Raw genomic sequence first — 15,992 nt, forward strand, 5'->3', positions numbered from 1 at the left:
GCCCACAGAAAACCTGCCTGCCAGCCATCCACTCGCTATCCCCATATTCCATCCACACAATGACACCACCTGGAATTAGCTGTAGGTTCTGAAATGCTACTCCCATTTAGTGACCTTGATGTTTTCATCTCTGAATAGCAATTCTTTTTTATTTTCAAATTAAGTTAGTGATAACTACAGACGAAGAGATGGTCCCTCAGAAAACAAGAGAAACAGTTGTGAACATTGAAACATTACTGAAGGCAACACATTACTGCACTGAATTACCGAACAGCAGTGAAACATTGAAAAGCATACATTTTCTTATTATTCTCTAATGCCCGCCAAGGTCTTTTACCTGGAGCAGAAAAAGGCAAGAATAGATTCTAGATGTCATCTTTTAATTATGGCCTGTTTTTACCTGCTATAATATGAACAGAAACCAAATGAACTTTATAAAAAATATCAAACACTATTTTGATGTGTTTTTTTAATACCACCAAGAAAGGTGGCAGAAGATACAGCAGAAGATAAGAACCTGGGTGATGGCTCTGTCCCATGTGGTGTCCACTGAGGTCACTTGGTGGTGATCACCTGGCAGAAGGCTTGGTCTGAATGGCCTAAGGTAGCTTCACTGACAAGTCTGGTACCTTGGCAGTGGTGGCTGGAAGGCTGGACTTAGCTGGGACTGCCAATTGTAGTGCCTACTTGAGGTCTCTCCCAATATCAGAGTATCTGGGCTTCTTACAGAGTTCTTACAGCTCAGAGTTCCCAGAAAGTCTCCCAAGAGATGGAAGCTGCCAGTCTCTTAAGGCCTGGCCTGGAAGTGGGAACCTGTCACATCCTCCATATTCAGTCAGCCAAAGTAGTCCCAAGGCTACCTAGATTCAAGGGAGTTGGCCTCGCCTCTAATGGGAGGAGTATTGAGGAATTTGTGGACATCTTTAATCTGCCACATCTCAGGAAGCTTCATTACCTTAGACCTTCTGGTTTTGGCAAAACACAACCTGTAAAACTGAAAAAGGCACAGGGTTTGGAGTCAGCTACACCTGAGTTTGAATCTGGATTCTGCCACGTGACCAGCTGTGTGACCTGAGGCAAGGCATTTGCCCTCTCTGGGCTTTCGTTTCACATCTGTGTGAGATGGATTTTATAAATAAAGATTATTAAAGGAATAAAATGAAATGCACATAAACATTTTTTAGCAAGTCACAGATACTAAAAATGTTCTCTACTATTACCAAGCTTGAGACACCAAAGGGGCTTTGTAAATTTAGGTGTGGCGATGATAGTCTTGTCCCAGAAAGAGTAAAGTATCTACTTTTTCACGCTGAATAATCATACAGGGAATGATTATGCAAAACTATCCAAAGAGTATGATTTAATTAATTTATTTAATTAACCTGAAGGAATGTGCCTGCTGGGGACACAAAGGAATTTTTAATCGGTCTGTTCAATATATTTTTCTCAGGAAGTGGATGAAGACACCAAAGGCATTCTTATAAAATTTGTGGATATAAACTAAAACAAACAAACAAACTGAAATAAACTACATGGAGTCTAACAGAAAAACAAAGTTCTACTATACGGTTCAAAAGACTTATCTGCCTAAGTCTGAGAAGAAAGTGGCCTAGCTTAAAGGCAGTTTATCTAAAAAAATTTTCTGCTATCTTAGTAGAAATAGGGTATAATATGATTCAGTGATATGCAGTGATTTCCAAAATATGCTGTACCACAGAACAAAACCCTGCCCTGTCCTGCGCCAGCCTTATAATTGGTTGTTATGCTTAAGCCCGTTGTTGCAGCCACTGTGTCAATCTATCTTGTTGAGGGTCTTCCTCTTTTACACTAACCCTCTACTTTACCAAGCATGATATCCTTCTCCAGGGACTGATCCCTCCTGAAAACATGTCCAAAGTGTGTAAGACGCTGTCTTCCCATCCTTGCTTCTAAGGAGCATTCTGGTTGTACTTCTAAGACAGATTTGTTCATTTTTTTGGCAGTCCAGGTTATATTCAATATTCTTTGCCAACACCACAATCCAAAGGCGTCAATACTTCTTCTTCTTCGGTCTTCCTTATTCATTGTCCAGCTTTCACATGCTTTGATGAGATTGAAAATACCATGGCTTGGGTCAGGCGCACCTTAGTCTTTGCTTAGTCTTTGCTTTTTAACACTTTAAAGAGGTCCTTTGCAGCAGATTTACCCAATGCAATGTGTCTTTTGATTTCTTGACTGCTGCTTCCATGGGTGTTGATTGTGGATCCAAGTAAAATAAAATCCTTGATAACTTCAATCTTTTCTCTGTTTATCATGATGTGGCTTATTGGTCCAGTTGTGAGGATTTTTGTATTCTTTATGTTGAGGTGTGACCCACACTGAACACTTTGGTCTTTAATCTTCATTAGTAAGTGCTTCAAGTGCTCCAAAATATAGCTAAGTACAATTAGTTCCCCATCCTAGGCTTGGGTCTCTAGAGAAAAAAACCCAGTAAAGTATATAAATATATAGTGAGAGAGATATATATCAAAGAATTGGCTTACACAGTTGTAGAGGCTGGAAAGTCCTGAGTTCGTTGGTCAGTTTGGAGGCATCTCCTGACTCACATAGCTGCAGGTACTGGAGAGTCCAAGATCAGAAGGTCACATAGGAGGCCTTGGCTCACAGGCTGTGGAGGCCAACGAATCCCAAGATTGTCGGGTAAAATGGCAGGTAAGCTTCTAGCTCAAGTTCCAAGAACCAGAGGTCAGATGAACAGGAGATGGCTGCAGGATCCAAAGCAAGCAAAAGCCTTGCCAGAAAGTCTACCTATATTGGCTGCAGGCCACACCTCCAAGGAAACTCCCTTCCAACTAATGGGCTGCTCACAAGAGATCTTATCATGAAGGTGATCACATTATATCAGATTTCATATGGAGGTGATTACATCATTAAAAAGCTGTCAAACTACGTCATAACTGCCAAACCACTGAAGATCATGGCCGAGCCAAGTTGACACAAAACCTTAACCATCACATCCCCCTTTTGGGGTGTTTTCCCAGCTCACAGTGAACTTCTTTACTCTTGAAATTATTCCCCTACTTTTACTCCCACCCTCAGCCCACCCCACAGAAGTGTTCTTTCCACTAGAGGTCAACACCTGATCCAAACTAGGCCAATTAGATTCTCTTGCCCAGGAATTTGGACGACTTCATAGACTATAGGACATCTGATTGAACTCAAGACATGGAGCCTCAGGAACTGGACATCTGCCATTTTCAGGGAGAAGTGGAGACAGCCCAATGGTTTTCTAGTTTCTGATTTTAGACTCTCATGGAACCTATGAGCTGCCTTGAGCTCTGTGAGGTGATGAATTATTGTCCCAATAAATTATGTTTAAAAATGTTTGCATATTTGAGTTATTTTTTTTTAAGTTTGGAATAAGTAATATATCCCCATATGCAATGAAAATGTTTACAGTGAAAAGTCTCCTTCCTACCCATATCCTTATTCCCCAACCCCCACCCCCACCCCAGCTCCACTTCATGTCAGTAAACAAGAGCCTCACTTTCCTGTGTATTCTTCCATATATATTGTTTAAGAAATTATCCTTAAAAACTACTGGATTTCTATTTTACTTAGAACCAAAGGGACTTCAGAGGGACAGCTGGCACTAATAACAGTATGATTCTCACACTAGTAAATTCATCATTTCAATAAACCCACATTTGTTGAGGGGTTACTACACACAAGATACTTTTCTAAGTGCTGAAGGTACGTCAGGAACTAAACGAGCACAAAAGCCCTGCCTCCGGGGCACTTACACTCTAAATTAAAGTCCTTTCTGGGTACCACATTTTAGAAGCTGTGTTGTCAAGCCAGTGCACATTTAGAAATCAAAACCAGCTTTCGTAAGGGATGGTTGAATGAACTGAGCATTTTTACCTTTAGAAAGAGAAGATTGAGGGAGAACATGATAAATGCCTTCAAAAGCTGTCTGGAAGAGAAAGTCGTTTCATTCTCCACTGCTCCCAAGAGCAGAGCTCGCATTAAAGGGTAGGAGTTACAGAGAGGTGGATTTGAGCTCCCATAAAAGGAAGGAAGAAAACTCACATTATTGTGTACCTAGCATTCTCCTATTTTCACTGGTATTATCTCATTTAATCCTCACAATATCCCTACAAGGTGGGATGATTAGCCCTATTTTTTTAAAGAGGAAATGGAGGCTTAACAAGGTTGTATAACTACCCCAAGGTCACGGAGCTAGTCAACCGCCAAAGTGATAGTCAAACCTTGCCCTGGGTGACTCCACGCTCTCATCACTGCTACCTGCCCTCCCCCCACTGCCCCCAATAGTTTCAAAGTAGGCACATTTGTGGAGGAGAAGTCTGCATAGAATGTGAAGATTGACTAGATGATCTGACGTTTATTTTCAGAAATACTTTATTTGACACGTCACAAATTGTTTTCATGTGATAATGTCTTATTTGGCTCACCAACAACGCTATGAAGAGGTTTAACGTGGTGACATGAAATTTAACGATACTCCATAGGTGGTGTGGGTTAGAAGAGACAGTGTATATGCAGATTCCAGCACAGTTACATCAACATTATTTGGCAAAGTATTTACTGAGAACCTGCTTTGCATCAAATACTCAGGCATGACACCAGCTTCCAGTCTTGTCTGACAAATAGGGGGCACTCCATAAGATGTAATGTCCAACCTTCTTCCCCCGCCCTAAACCCACATTTCTTCTGTATAGGGTTGCTATTCTTTCCATTTTATATTCATGTGTTCAATCACTCAACAAATATTGACCGGGTACCTTCTCTGTGCCAGACACACTTCTAGGCATAAAACAGTGACCAAAATGGACAAAAATCTGCATTTTGTAGTGCTTTCGATGCTTATAGTAAACAAATATAGAAAAAATATATACTATGGTCGAAAGTGAGGAAACCCTGGTGGCGTAGTGGTTAAGAGCTACGGCTGCTAATCAAGAGGTTGGCAGTTGGAACCCATCAGGCACTCCTTGGAAACCCTATGGGGCAGTTCTACTCTGTCCGATAGTGTTGCTATGAGTCAGAATTGACTCAACGGCAGTGGGTTTGATTTTTTTTTATGGTTGAAAGTGAAAAGTGCAATGGAAAAAAGAAAGTCCCTAAGGGGACTAGCGGGTTCTGGGGAGTCTGGAGATTGCAATTTTACATAGGTGGTCAGGAAAGGCCCCACTGAGAAGGTGTTACCTCAGCATCAACTCAGCATCAACTTGGAGGAGCCACGCAGATATTGCGGAAAGAAAACTTATGGTCGGGGAAGAACAAGGGCAAGTGTCCTGAAGTGGGAAGAGGCATCATGTTTGAGGAGCAAGGAGACCAGTAAGGTCAAATAGCATCAGCAAGGGGAAGAGTTGTAGGAGATGAGGTCAGAGAGGTAATGGGGAAACCCAATTTGTATAGGGCCATGTGAGGCATTGTGAAGATGCGGATTTACTGAGTCAGATGGCAAATCATAGCAGGTCTGTGTGCTGTGCTGAGAATAGGCTGTACGTAGATAAGTGTGCAAGTAAGGAGACAACTCCAGGAGGCTGTGACAGGCAGAATGGTCCATCAAAGTGGTCCATGCCCTAATCCCTGGAAGCTGTGAACTTTGAGGTTATAATAAAGGACTTTGTGGTTGTAATTAAGGTTGTGAACGTCAAGGTAGGAAGATTATCCTGGATTATTCTGATGAGCCCAATCTAATCAAAAGATCCCTTAAAAGCAGAGAGTTTTCTCTGGCTGGGGTCAGAGAGAAGAGGCAGAGGAGAAGTCAGAGAAATTTGAGATGTGGGGGGAACTTAATCTTCTGTTGTTGAAGAGGGCCACATGGAAACCATGAGAAAGAACTGAATTGGGCCAGAGATCTGAAGGAAACTGGAAGCGGATCTCTCCCATAGCCTTCAGATAAGAGCCTAGGCCAGTTACTACCTTGATTTCAGTCTTTTGAGGCCCTGAGCAAAAAACCTAGCCAAACGCACCAGGTTTCTGACCTACTGAACTGTGAAATAATAAATGGGTATTGGTTCAAGCTGTTAAATTTGTAGTAATTTGTTATACAGCAATAGAACATTAATACGAAGGCCTTACAATTCGAATTCAGGTAAGAGATGATGATGATTTGGACCTTGGATATATTTTAAAGCTAGATTCCATAGGGTTTTCTGATGGATAAAATGTAGGGTATTAGGGGAGAGAGGAATCAAGGATGACTCCAAGGTTTTTTGCCTGAGAAACTGAAAGAATGGAGTTGTCACTTACTGAGGTGAGAAAGATTATGTGAGGAAAAAGTCTGGATGGGAAGATCAGGAGTTTGGTTGTGCATATGTTAAGCTTAAGATGCCTATAAAATATTGAAGTGGAAATGTAGGAAGCAGTTAGATAGATGAATCTATGTATCAGAGAAGATGTCTCTACTAGAGAAATAAAATTGAGAATCACCAGCATATAGATGATTTTTAAAGCCATGAGACTAGATGAGATTACTGTGGTAGACAGAATTCTAAGATGTTCCCCAGTGATCTCATCCTTGTATTATCTACTTGGGATTGCACCTCAACATAAAGAAAACAAAAATCCTCACAACTGGACCCACGAGCAACCTCATGATAAACGGAGAAAAGATTGAAGTTGTTAAGGATTTCATTTTACTTAGATCCACAATCAACACCCATGGAAGCAGCAGTCAAGAAATCAAAAGACACATTGCATTGGGCAAATCTGCTGCAAAGGACCTCTTTAAAGTGTTGAAGAGCAAAGATGTCACCTTGAAGACTAAGGCGTGCGTGACCCAAGCCATGGTATTTTCAATCGCATCATATGCATGTGAAAGCTGGACAATGAATAAGGAAGACCAAAGAAGAAGAATTGACGCCTTTGAATTGCGGTATTGGCGAAGAATATTGAATATTCCATAGACTGCCAAAAGAACGAAAAAATCTGTCTTGGAAGAAGTACAACCAGAATGCTCCTTAGAAGCAAGGATGGCTAGACTGTGCCTTAACTACTTTGGACATGTTGTCAGGAGGAATCAGTCCCTGGAGAAGGCCATCAGGCTTGGCAGAGTACAGGGTCAGCAGAAAAGAGGAAGACCCTGAACGAGGTAGACTGACACAGTAGCTGTAACAATGAGCTCAAGCATAGCAATGATTGTGAGGATGGCTCAGGACTGGGCAGTGTTTCGTTCTGTTGTGCATAGGGTAGCTATGATTCGGAACTGACTCGACGGCACCTAACAACAGCAACTTGATTGTGAACATTTAAATTTGAGTTGTCTGGAGTGCGAGTAGTAAGAAAACACATAGCGAGATCAGAAGATAATGCTGAGAGCGATTAAAGTTAGGAATGTCTCCAAGTGTCTGCAGGTCTAGAAAGTATCAGAAGATACTCCAACAGTGAATAAATTTTTACAAATATGTATTGAAGTCCAGAGTCTTAGCTAGGCACTAAGGGACGGAGAAGGGACTGAACTGATACATAACAGCAAATAAGACAACTCTGGTTTATCACAGGATCCCTGGTGGCACAACGGTTTAGCTTTTGGCTGCTAACCAAAACGTCAGCAGTTCGAATCCACCAGCCGCTCCTTGCAAACACTATGGGGCAATTCTACTCTGTCCTATAGAGTCACTATGAGTCAGAATCAACTCGATGGCAGTGAGTTTGGTGGGTTTATCACACAATTGTGCTGGATACAGACACACACAGAATTAGTAAATTCAATTAATAATCCATAACAGAAGAACAATAACAAAAAATATAGTGAAAAGGCAGAAGAAAAATTCCAAATGGCAACAAAAGTTGCAGGGGTAAGGGAAGAGATCTAGAAATACTTACACAGAAGGTGAGATTTGAGGAGAGCTTTAAGGGATATATGGAACCCTGGTGGCGAAGTAGTTAAGAGCTTGGCTGCTAACCAAATGTTGGTAGTTCGAATCTACTAGCTGCTCCTTGGAAACCCTGTGGGGCAGTTGTAGTCTGTCCTACGAGGTTGCTGTGAGTCAGAATGGCTGGATGGCAACAGGTTTGGTTTTTGTTTTGTTTTGAGGAATGTGTAAGATTTTGGCGTGGGGAAGTATAGGTAGGAATATTACCGGACAAGGTCCTGAAAGAAATTCATTTAGCAGGAGGTGTGTATGAAAACAACTGTCCGTATGTATGTGGGAGGGTAGAATAAGCTTGGAAAGATGGAAGGGAGAGTCGGTGCTACAGTTTGGTTCATTGGAGACTTTCCTTTTTTTTTTTTTTTTTTGCACAAACACAGGAAGGAAGAAACTCTTTAAAGGCCTGCAGAAGCAGTTTCCAATCCTGCGATGTGGTTGTGGACCTGCCAGAAAACCTCGGCAGCACACGGACATGCCTGGCAAGCTGTGAATCCAGAGGGGAGATGGACATTTTTTATCAAAGCCTGAGATGAAAAGGCAGGGTTGCAAGCATCATGAGGCTTCCCTAAATTTGGCTGCACCTGCAAAGCTGTGGGAAGTCTGCTCAGTTGTAGAAGGTAAAAAAGACCACTCGTTACGTCAAGGGTAGAAGGATCACTGGTTAAGTCAGGGGCGGTTTAGACACATTTACTTCCAGATAACATTGTCTCTTAATACAAAGGAATACAGTCGGTAGTGTTTTCTTTTAAGACTGAGGGTACAAGACTGAGGGTGTTTACATAAAATCTATTGAGGTGGTCAATAGTACAGTTCACGAAATAGTTCTGGCTCTCCATCTTCTGGGCACACGTTGGGATTGTACTTCCAAACCATGGGAATTACTTTGGTCAACAAAATGTGGGCAAAAGTATGAGGGTAACTCTTGGAGAGAAACTTTATGAGCCAGCATCTGATGGGCGACACTCACTCTTCTTCTGAGGTGGCCAGAGCAGCATATGTCAAGATGGAATGTCTATCAGCCTGGATGAGCACAGCCCTCCTGCTAAGCCATGTTGAAGTGAAAAATAAACATTTGTCATGTTAAGCCATTGAGATATAGAGGGTATTTGTTATTGCACCTTACCCTCCTTCACACTGACAAATCTGTGTTGCCAGTTATGAAGATAGGTAATTGACATTCTAATGTTTTCTTACTGAAACTGTCAGGATACTGTCAGAAAACAATTGCAACTTGTTTGAAGATTGGAGAATATTGAATGAATTCCTATCTCTCTTGATAAAACTTGATGAGAGGTTGGGCAGCAGTAGAACTAGGAAAAAAGAGTGGCAGAGACTGTCCAAAGAGGTGGTAGAGAAATCAGGTGGGTGTGGTGTCCTCCAAGCCGAGTACAATTTCTAGGAGGAGCCAGCGATCTGGATCTGCTCTGTCAAATGCTGTTGATGGATCAAGTAGGATGAGAACCGAAAACTGACCATTAGATGTAGCAACATGGACTTCACTGGTGACCTTGACTAGAGTGGTTTTTGGTGGAGTGGTGTGTGTGGAGGGTGGGGTGGGGGAGGGGAAGCCTGACTGGAAAGGGTTTAAGACAGAAGGGGGAAAGGGGAAAATGGAGACAGAAAATACAGGAATATAGACACGTGTTTTTCTTTTTCAGGAATTTGTCGTAAAGGGTAGCAAAGTAGAATGGTAACTGGAGGGGAAATGAGGTCATGAGAGGTTTTTAATTTTTTCTTTTTAGAGAGAAAAGTAGGATGTTTTATGCTGACAGGAATGATTCAGCAGGGAGGGAAAGGGGTGGTGTTGCAGGAGAAACAGGAGAGCTTTCCCGGAGCCATATCCTTGAGTATGTCAGAGGGTAAGTTAGTTATTTTTTGCTCCATAACAAATTACTCCAAAACAAGGGCTCATGGTTTCTGTGGCTCAGGGTCTCCTGAGGCTGCAGTCAAGATGCCAGCAGGGGCTGTAGTCATCTCAAGGCTCAGCTGGTGTGGGGGTGGGGGATCCACTTCTAAGCACAGCCACTCAGCTATTCCCAGGCCTTAGGTCCTTGTTGGCTTTTGGGCCAGAGACATCAGTTCCTTGCAAGGTGGGTCTCTCTGCAGAATAACTCACAAAATGGCAGCTGACTTCCTTCAGGGCAAGAGCTGAGAGAGAGAGGAGGTAAATCACAGTCTTTTGGTAACTTAATCGAGGAAGTGACACTCCATCACTTTTCAGTATTCTACTCATTAGAAGAGGTGCCCTGGTGGCAGAGTGGTTAACTGCTGGGCTGCTAACCCAAAGGTTGGCAGTTCAAACCCACCAGCCACTCCATGGAAGAAAGATGTGGCAGTCTGCTTCCATAAATGAGTTATAACCTTGAAAACCATATGGGGCTGTTCTACTCTGTTCTATAGGGTCACTAAGTTGGAATCCATTCCAGAGCAATGGGTTTAGTTTTTTTTTTATTAGAAATAGTCATTAGGTCCAACCTACAATCAAAGGGTGGAGTTTACACAGCTGTATGAATACCAGTAGGCAGTCATCTTTGGAGGCCATCTTAGAGGTTGCCTACCAGAGAGGAAATGGGATCTAGTGCAAGTAGAGGGGCTGGCCCTAGCTGGGAGGAGGAATTGTACATCCGTAACCACAGGACAGAAGGCAGCGTTCCTGGGTGCACAGAGGTATACGGAGGTTAGTAAGGGTAAGCGGGCAGCTGTGGCAGTGGAAGGGGAGGTATTTGCTCCTTGGCACTGAGTACCTTGGAGACGGCCGGAGATAACACTAGCAACCGGACTCATTTCCATTTGTGCCTAGTCAGAAACGTTCTAAATCCAGTACAACACAGCTCTCTAGCCTCTCAAATTGTTAACCACAAACCATTTAAGGCATCATATCAAGGTTTACGAATACTTTTTATTTATCTGGACTATGGAAAATGTGAGATATTCCACAGGGAACTATGACCAGGCCAAGGAAAACAAGGAGATGGGCAGAGGAGAAAAGGTGAAGCGTCTTCTAAGGAATGTGTTCACCAGCTGGGTTTTCATGCATGGCCCCCCCGACACACACACACTGTTCAAAAGTCTTATTAAGCCAGGAGGCTTTGTTACTGAACATAGTGGCTCAAGGAAAAAAAGCTTTTGGTGGTTTGTTGAGGCAGAAAACTGAGACTAACTCCCACCTCACCCCACCCCCAACTAACAGCATACCCAAACCCATCAGCTGGTAGTGATGACTGGATGGACCTTCTGCTTGGAGAGTGGGGTACACAAGAGACAGCAAATTATGGAGGAGCTTCTATTTTCATTGCCAGGGATGTCAAGGAAAATTTTATTGCTCCTAAGATTGTAGATGGTTCCTTTCTTGGATCTGTAGCTAGGGGCAGCAAAGCGAATGAAGAAACTTTAGGCTCTGAGGTGGAACAGATACAGGCTGGAATCCCAGCTCCACCACTAACTTGCTTGCGATCTTGGGAAAGTCCCTCCCCGTATGTAAATTGAAAAGAATACTTGTCCGGACAATTAGAAAGAAATTCAGAAAATGGCTTCCAGGGGGCGCCATTCACACAGAATACCATGCGAAGCGCGGTGTCTGGGGTTTGCAGCTGGGAGGCTCACCTGGCACAAAATAAGAGCTCAGTAAGAGCTATTGTTACCAGGGCTCACCTTCAACTCCAGAATGACTAAGGGTTCTCTGCCTTGGTGCTATATAGATGAAATTTCTCCCACTTTCCACCCATCTTTCCATCCATGCCAGTGCCTTCTCCTCACCCACTCCTGATAGATGTGGCGAGGGAACATTTCTCACCAGGGTGGCGTTAAGACCTACCTTAGCCTAACAGGCCCACCCCAGAATTTTTCAGCTCTCCTCCAAGGCTTGTCCTACCTAAGCTTCCAGAACCACCTGCCCCTATCCTGGTGGAGAAGGAGCTACCAGTCGTGGATGACAACGGCCTTCGCATTCAATAAAGGTGATTGGAACTCACTGGAGGAGGTGGCCCAGGACCTTGTAAGGGGAGAGCGGGCAGATGGATGTTCCACAACCATAGCGGCTGACAAGCCATCTACTTCCCGGGACACTTTTCTCAAAAGCTTCTGGTTGAGAGATTTGGATACGAACTTGGGCTTGATCTCGGCCCCAGAGCTTTAGCAGGAAGGCGACTCTCTACCCTACCAATCTCGTGGGCTGCGTTCTCGTGGCCTCACTCAAAAACTAGTGGAAAAAAAAAAAAAAAAAAAACCTCCAAGGAGCGCGCTGGCCGGGGGCGGAGCTCCCCCCCCCATCCCACCCACCGGAACGACGGTCTCGGTCCGGTATCTTTCTCGCAGTGCTTCCCACCTGCCCACGCTGGCTGCTCGCCCGACGCTTCTCTGCCAGGGCGCCGCGAGCCAGCATTACTTAGACTCAAGGTGGGGGCAAAGGTGGAGCCCTGGTTTGCACTTGGGACATTGGGTGCTTAGCAGCTGCGGGAGTCTGAGACTTGAGGAAGGCAAGACCAACCAAGACCTGGTTCCCAAGGAAGTCCCGGAGGGTCCGGCCATGGAGCGCTAAGCCTTGGGCTTCCTGGCTGAATCCTGGGTCTGGGCTGGGGTCGCAGGCATCCTATTCAGTCCCGGCCCAGGCCCCTCATCCAGACCTGCGCAAGTGTGCATGAGAGGAGAAAGACAGACAGAAAGACTTCAAGACCATGGACGGGGTGCAGGTGATGAAGCCGCCCAGGTTTCATGAACACTTAGCTTTGCCGCTTCTCAGAGTTTCCAAAGACAAAGATGCTGTGGCTCCAGAGAGACAGTCACGAGCACGGCTTTTCCAAGCGGGAGGTAGGAAGGGGTTTGGAAGTGTAGACGGTGGGTAATTATTTCACCCCAGGGGCCCATCTGGCCACAGGTATCACAAACAAACACCTTCTTTGAGCGGGCCCCCTCACTCGAATTCGCCCTCCAGGTTTTCTTTCCTGCAGGTGGGTTGCGACCTCCATCCTGATGCATGCTCAGACACGTGCTGCGTAATCCTCACCCAAAACTTGGCCAGTGGGTAGAACACACCTCCAGGTGCCCAAAGTCTGCAGCAACAGGAAGCCGAGGCAGCTTTCTAGAAAGAAAGGAAACTGTGTCCGAAGGCCCTGGGGAATGAATGCACACGGATCTGTGCCATCCATCAGTCCTGAGCTTGGGCACCCAGGTAGGAGTGTCTGTGGGTGTGGGGACGCAGGGAAGCTCAGCGCTGGCTCAGGGTTTCAGGACCGAGAGGCTCGGCTGCTCCAACTCCCCGCATCCCAGAAAAGACGAAAGGGAGCGACAGGGGCGCCTCCATGGAATCATGATTATTCACACGGCCTTCAACAGCTGGGTTTGAATACATATCAGTCGCTCTAACTGCTTACTGGAGTCTAGGTTTGCAGGAGAAAAACCAAATCCCTGAAAAAGAAGAACAGCAACCGGTCTCTAGCAGCGTAGGGAAGCCTTGGTCTGGGGCGAAGCAGTGGGCGCCTTTGTCCCGTCAGCCTCCTCTCCAAGCCAGGCCGCGTCTTCGCAGCGCGTGGTTAGGGGCGGTTACGCTGAGGGACTTCGTTACAGCCCAGTCTCTCGCCTCACCTCTGGAGCTGGGACTAAGCCCCCAAATTGTCCCAACGGTCTATCAGGGGCAGATTTCCCGGAAGGAAAGAAGCTTCAGTTTCAGAGTTCTCACTTGAGAACTTTAGAACTAGACCCCTGTTCTAAAGTCCTATCGTAATTGTCACTTACTTTTGATGAATCGGCCCTCAGGAACGAAACCTGCTCCCACTGTAGGTCCTCAGGGGTTAAATGCATTGAGGGGAGGCTGCTCCCAACTTCAGAGACACCTCTTTCTAATGTGGCTGCAGCCCAGGGGTAGGCATGCCCGGGCTGGAGCCCTTTCAGGACCCTTCCGCGATAAGGGACTCCTTCTCTCCACGAGGATCCCGCCAGGGTCAGAGTGCTCATCGCCTCCCACGCGCCTCCTCCGCCCACCGGGCCAGTCCTTTCCCCAGTTGGGGTTGAAGGGGCAGGAGCCTACTGAGAGGTCAGGGTTGCGGGGGAGAAGGGAGGTCGGGAGATCTGGAGTCTTCGATTGTCCAGCTGTACGACGGGTCCTGGCGCTCATTTGTCCTTGGCAGCGCCTTCTCCAGGCGAACCTGAGAGCCTCGGTCAGCACTACCGCTGACCGCTGACCTGTTCTTTGCCTCGTCGGTTTCCTTCTTTTAATTTTTCCTATTCTCCCTTCTTTCCTTCCAGCGCCCACTTTCCAGTGCCCCCTAACGAGATCCTCCATCTCCTCTGCCACGTTCTATGTGCGTCCTCTCACTGAGCCAGTCCACGCAGGCAGAGGGAGGTCTTCCGGGCAACCCTTCGGATAATTCAATTTAAAACAAACACCTTTACCAAAAATTCAGCTAAGTGGAAGGGAAGGAGGGAGGGCGCGCACAAATGTTTGTAGTGCAGAATTACCGCGTGAGCGCGCCGTCCCAATCCCACACAATTTCCCCGGCCCCTCCTGCCCGCCGGGTCCCTCAGATCTCTAGTCTGCTGGAATTTCGCCTAGGGCTTCCAAGCCCGGAGTTTACCACGTGGTGATAAATAAACCGGAGTCCGCTCCAAATTCGGTATGTGTGTGTGCGCGCGCGCGTATACTCGCGCGAGCTTTGGGAAGATAAATAACCGGAGGGCAAACGGGAGAAGCTCTAAGGGCTCGGCTGAACTCTGGCAGTCAGTCTCTGCGGGGGGACCCTGGAGAGGGCAGATTCGCTCCCCGCCGGACTCTGCATATTGGTGGCAGACCTGCCACTTATCCACCTGCGAGGTGGAGATACTCTAGGTAGCTTGTTCTTCCCCCTCCTTGCATCCCTGAATTCAGGAGAGTCATTTAAACGTAGTTTCTCCTCTGCAGACAAACGTCTCTCCAGGACTGACTTCATGAAAAGGTGGCCCCAGTACAGCCAGCCTATCTGAAAAGCCTCACTCGGTCTCTGTTATCCTAGGCTGGGCTTTCCTTTTGGGGATTTCAAGCTTTCTGCAAATGCCTAATTACCTTGGGGTGATCCCGATATAAAATGGGGGTGGGGTGGGGGGTGGGAGAGGGTGCTCAAATGAAGTTGACATTCCAGTAATATCATTCCGTGAAGAGAGTCTGAAGACGTCCTCAGTAATTTCCCTTAAGAAATCTAGTTTTACTGGTCGATCTCAATAGAATTCTTTGCCCAGAGGCTGGAAATGAGTAATAGGCCGTGTGTGTCTCTTAAGTCCTCTGCTAATATGATAATAAATACATTCAAGGGGAGCAAGGAGGTGTTTACAATTAGTGCCCAAACTTCTGTTTGTCAAAAAGTCCCTAAATAACACCCCCCACCCCAACAAGTGAGGAGCCCAAAGGAGGTAGAAATCAGGTGGAGACATCTTCAAAAGGAATGAAAAAGCCAAAGCCGATTTTATTTCCTCCAGTCAAGTGTGAATGATGGGGCGGCCGCTGCAAGGGTGACAGAGTCTACGTGACAAAGCATGCTGCGAGGGGCTGGGGCGGAGAGGGGCGCTCACAAAGGCTAAGGCCAAGCGACCTCCTAGCCTTTCGGGTGCCACTTCCCAGCTCGGCCACGAGGCCATCGCCTAAGGCCTGGAGGCCACCTTGAACTGGGGAACCCAATCCAACAGGTCGCTGCTTCCCCACAAATACCCATCACGCCGAATCACTCTGAGTTTTATTTTCTCAAAGCAACTCCCAACAGGTGTATCTGGACAGGGCTCTTGCATGTTTTTCAGATCTGTCAATTTCTAGGAATTTATTTGCACGTTTTAAGTGAAGCTGAAACAGGGAAGCTTCCTGTTACACTTTAAAATATTCAAGGCTTCCGCTGGGGCCCGTTCACTTGGTTGGACTCAATTGCTTCTAAACAAAACACTGCGTTGAGAGTTTAGGGTGGTGCCCCCCCGCCCCATTTGCTACAATCACTCAAAAGCGGTTGTTCCGGCTTCTCAAAACCCGGTTTCCCGCCAGCCGTCGGGGAGGTCGGACGGTTCCAGCGACCTGGGTCCAGGACTCCCTAGGCGGCTCCGCGCTTTCGCAGGGACCTGTCAGCTGGGCAGTCTAGGGTCTGCAACATTCCCTTAAGTTAG

This window comes from Elephas maximus, chromosome 14 (assembly GCF_024166365.1).
Source record: "Elephas maximus indicus isolate mEleMax1 chromosome 14, mEleMax1 primary haplotype, whole genome shotgun sequence".
Taxonomy (NCBI): Eukaryota; Metazoa; Chordata; class Mammalia; order Proboscidea; family Elephantidae; genus Elephas; species Elephas maximus.